Genomic DNA, 5,225 nt, shown 5'->3' with positions numbered 1-5,225 from the left:
AAAAGTAAATTATTTTCGACTAATGCAATGGTTTTATAAAGGGAAGTAATTTTGTTTTCCTAATTTATTAAAGGGGAGTAAGTGCTATAGGACTAAATAAAGACATAATTAGAATTTTTGTAAAAGATGATATTTTTTTTAAACTTGTGTTTAATGAACATGCCGACAATTATTACTGTAATTTGAAAAATGAAAATGATTTCCCAACACTTTCAATGGTAATTTTTTAGCTCATAAATTTAGACAAATGCGCACGATAATTTTCTAACACTTAAATTCGTACAATTCCAACGACATACAAATGCATTACATACAGAACTGAGCTTTATATATTAGATTTACTGTTTGTGGAAAACCACACCACAAATCAGGGGAGGGTAAAGCTTGAGCAAGGTTTCGGTTTTTGCCTTGTCATTCCCCCCCCCCCCCCCCCCCCTTCACCAAACCGACACTGGTATTGGCATGTTTTTACCTTTAAAAATGTTTCCTAATACAGTACTATAAATACAGTAATTTAAATATGACACTATATATAATATAATAAAGTGTCCTAAATACACTGTTATTGATACTTTAGCCCTTATATTCATAGTTACGTTTGTATATGGAAAATGTAGGCTTTTATCTTGCTCATTTAAATTTCATGTGAATTAATTAAATTAAATCCGAACCAAGAACTTTTTTTTAGTTAATTCGCTTACACTAATTTCCACTTATAATATTAAAATAACCAAGAAGGATAACCTACAAGTGTGCTCCCAAAAATGTCTAAATGTACAAAGAAATTCATAAATAATTTTGAAAAATACAAAACATTGTTGACAGTGCAAATCAAAACTAAATATTTTTTAAAATCTTATAAAAAGGATCGATTAGCCTTTGTTTTGTAATTTTTAATTATTTTCAGGCTCAAGTTTTAATTGCAAACAGCTAGCTGAGTTAAAGAATTGACTTGTTGATATGATAAGAAAGATCAGTTTTTAAAATGATCCTTTGGTTTGGACGGTTGACACAACACTCCGTGTTGCTCTGTTGTTTTAATTTATTTACAAATATTAAATCTGTATCAGTCCTCACAAGCCGATGATGAAAACTGTAATAACTGACGCTATACATTACGTGTCTGAGGCGGAAAAAAAAGAGAGAGAAAAAAAAAAAAAAAAAAAAAAAAAAAAGAAAGAAAAGAGAGAAGGAAAAAAAAAAATTAATTTATTTATAAAAGAATGTAATTGAAAATAGTACATACTCTTGGTCTAGTCCAGGGGTCGGCAACCTTTTCAGGTGTAATAGCCAAAAGTTACGCTTTTCTTTCTAGTTATTTAAATAGTAGTCTATAATTTATTTTCTACTTTTTAGTGCATTATTACATAAAAGCTTGTTATTAAAACGTTTTTTATGAATTTTTTTTTCAGTACTTTACATGTTTTATTTACAATAGAGTTACATGACTAAAAACCATTGCGCGCCTACTGAACATCACGTTCAGTAGGCGCGCAATGGTTTTTGAACGCAGCCATTGAACGTGATGGCGCAGCTATTGAACGTGATGACGCGTGTGGTGTGGTTGGACAGACATGCCTATTAATTCGGTCCAAATTTTTATTAATTCATAAAAAATTAATTAGGCATCCAATTATGTCAAATTTAATTATGTCAAAAATAACCTACAAGTTTGCTTCCAAAACTGGCTAAATGTACAAAGAAATTCATAAATAATTTTTAAAAATACAAAACTTTGTTTGCAGTGTAAATCAAAACTAAAATATTTTTTTAAAAATCTTATAAAAAGGATCTTTTAGCCTTTGTTTTGTAATTTTAAATTATTATCAGGCTCAAGTTTTAATTGCAAGCAGGTAGCTGAATTAAAGAATTGACGTGTATATATAATGAGAAAGTTCAGTTTAAACAATATCATCAGCCGTTTTATGACGGACACAACACTCCGTGTAACTCTGTTGTTTTAATTTATTTATAAAAGAATATAATTGAAAATAGTAAACACTCTAGGTCTAGGCCACGGGTTGGCAATCCTTTGAGTTGTAAGAGCCAAAAGTTACAATTTACAAAATTTCCCAGTTTTTAAATATCCATTAAAAATTGTTCTTCAATATTAAGGTATTTGAATAGGATTAGCTAAATAATTTTTTTTTATGAGTTTAAGTTTGAAAAATAAAGTATTTCAACTAGTTCTTTTAGGATAATAAAATCCAATTATAAAACTACCCCTACCAATTTAGAAGCTAATAACTATAAGAATATGCCACTCAAGTCAAATTAATGCACGGTAAAACATACAAAAATGCCTTCTGATTAAAATAACCTTTACTATTGAAAATATTTTTTTTTTAAATTGCACTTCGGTAGTTGAAATCATGAAACCACTGCCACAGGGCTGGCCACATCACAGTTGTGGGGCTGGGTCTTGTGTCCATGCAGCTGTCAGCTTTTTGTATACGCTCTACTCCACCTATTTTTAGTGTTTTTATTTTGTTTAAAGTTGTTTTCCAGTATAATATGTTTATGAGTTATGAAAATAAAATAATATCATTATTATGGAACTGGCGAGCCGTATCCTGACATAAAAAAAAGCCGCATACGGCTGGCGAGCCGCAGGTTGCCGACTCCTAGTCTAGGCAGTGGCGTCGTCATGTCAGGTGTCCGTCCCCCCCCCCCCCCCCCTATAGACCGTCAGGTTTGAAAAGGGAACTAACTTACGGTCAAGCAAAAGATGAAAGAATATTCATTTATCTGAATAAAAAACATTTGAACATTTCCTAATTTGATTGTTAGAAACCTGAAGGTCTCTGTTACAATGAATCAACCTACAGTAGTTGATTCGTCAGTCGGGGGATTAAGTTTGAACGGGACCCTTAATCTGACCCCGGCATTGGCATGTTTTTATTTTATATTTTGCTTTAAAACACTATCAGTAGCTAGTAAAGGAAGATTATCCTCACTCTCTTTCCACTCCTCTCCCCCCTTCCCCCCCCCCTCTGCCTCAGTGAAAGCAGCCGTCTGTGACGACAGTTTACAGGCGACAATGTTATTATCTCTCCTTAGTTTCAAATCGTTTTAAAGCTAAATTATCTGCCCCTAATAACCGTCACTACGATTGTAAACAGTGATATGCCTAGAAAGCAGGTAGGAACGGTTAAGCTGCGTGGTGTCTTGTATGGTCCCCATAAAGAGAATTATTTATATAGACAGATGCGGTACTTTAAATTGGTACAATGAATATGTAATAAATACAATAAGTATTTAGGCTATATAGTTCTATAAGGAAAATTAAAAATATAGTAATTGAAAATATTGAATCCCACAAATCATCGAATCTAATTAACACACGATAAGCACCGAATCTAACATGTCGGATATCCAATCTAACTACTAGATCGATACCATTCTACCGGCGTTAAATTAATCACAGCAAAGATTAGATACATTGATAGCGGACATGTTTTTTTTTTTAAATATTAACATTTTTGTTGATAGAATCTCGGTTCAGGTTTAACTCTTTATATCAGGTAAGGGCAATGTTAAATTACTTTGAAAAGCTAATATAAGAGATAAGCAATAAAATATTATTAATTATTCAGCAAAATGTTTATTTTCTGTATTAAATGTTCTTTACAAAGAGTTATAAGCTGTAGAGAAGACGAAGAATTCCCTTTTTTCGAACGCCTCTAAAAACAGCATCAAACTAGCAAGGTTTTTTTATTCATGAAAGATGTCAGCTTGCTTTAAACACGTAGCCACATATTTGACTATCAAATACAAACTAAGAAACATTATTTTACTTTAGCCTTTATATTCATAGATACATTTGTATATGGAAAATGTAGGCGTATATCTTGCTCATTTAAATTTCAGATGAATTATATTCGATTCAAGAAAATGTATTTAATTAATTCGCCTACGGTAATTTCCATTTATAAATTTAAATTAACCAAGAAGGATAACCTATAAATTTGCTCCCAAAAATGGCTAAATGTACAAAGAAATTCATAAATAATTTTAAAAGCTACAAAGCATTATTTACAGTGTAAATTAAACAGAATTATTTTTAATCCTTATAAAAATGATTGATTTACCTTTGTTTTTTAATTATAGATTATTATCAGGTTCAAATTTTAATTGCAAACACCTAGCGAAATTAAAGAATTGAATTCTAGAAATAATGAAAAAGTTCAGGTTTACACAATTCAGAACATGTTTCAACTCGAGTCACAACTCTCCGTGTAGCTCTGTTGTTTTAATTTACTTAAAAAGAAAATAATTGAAAATAGTACATACTCTAAGTCCTAGTCCATAGTTCGGCAACCTGCGGCTCGCGAGCCGCATGAGGCTCTTTTGATGTCAAGATGCGGTTCTTTAACTCATGCACAAATATTAATAATTATAATATTTCATTTTTAAAACTCGTAAAATTTATAGTCTGCAACACACTGTAATGAACGATATAATAATAAATATAAACAATAAACACTCGCTATTTTATTAGAATATTTATTTACTCCCAAAGTACTTCCTTTTTTTTATAAAACTGAGTTACTTAAATGTAAACAAAACTGTGTTTGGGTCATATTTATCGCGGCACCGGTTACCTACACTACCGCCTACCACCATGGCCTGCTGTATGAAAGCCTTGAGTATAACTTAGTGTAAGTTAATCACTCACCGTAATATCACCGTTAATCACTCACAACCTAAGTGTCGAGGACGGAAAGTAGCGCTCTCGTGAACCTGATTACACTACCGCTTGGTTTAATCATCGAATGTCGTATTGTAGAATGCTCCTTAAAATAAGGTAGGCGCTTAGTACTTGCAAGATATCCCTGGTCGCCAAATCGCAACCTGCAGAGACGTCGAACGACGCGGCTGATTCATTTAGTGAGCGATTATAGCAACCTATTGTATCTATAGCCTATCGCGCCATGGTGCTCACGACTAAGCCCGGGGCGCCAAATCGCCCCCTGCCAAAAAGCCGGAGTGAATGATTTGATTAAGTCAACGATTGTTGTTTCCCATCATGTCTTTAGTGTATAGCCTTTTTTATAAAACGAAAGTAGGCTCCATATTGCTCGCATGTGAGCCCAGGGCGCTTTGGGTCGCGCAATCGACGAAGCTCGGCGTTTGCGTTTGTTGCTGTTTTGTGTCTGAATATATTGTACTTCTTACCCGCTTTGCAGCACGCCCGATTAAAGGATGCCAAGTGCTAACATAGC

The sequence above is a fragment of the Physella acuta genome, unplaced genomic scaffold, assembly GCF_028476545.2.
Source record: "Physella acuta isolate Inbredline_101_S28 unplaced genomic scaffold, ASM2847654v3 ptg000238l, whole genome shotgun sequence".
Lineage (NCBI taxonomy): Eukaryota > Metazoa > Mollusca > Gastropoda > Physidae > Physella > Physella acuta.
This window is presented reverse-complemented; position numbering follows the sequence as displayed.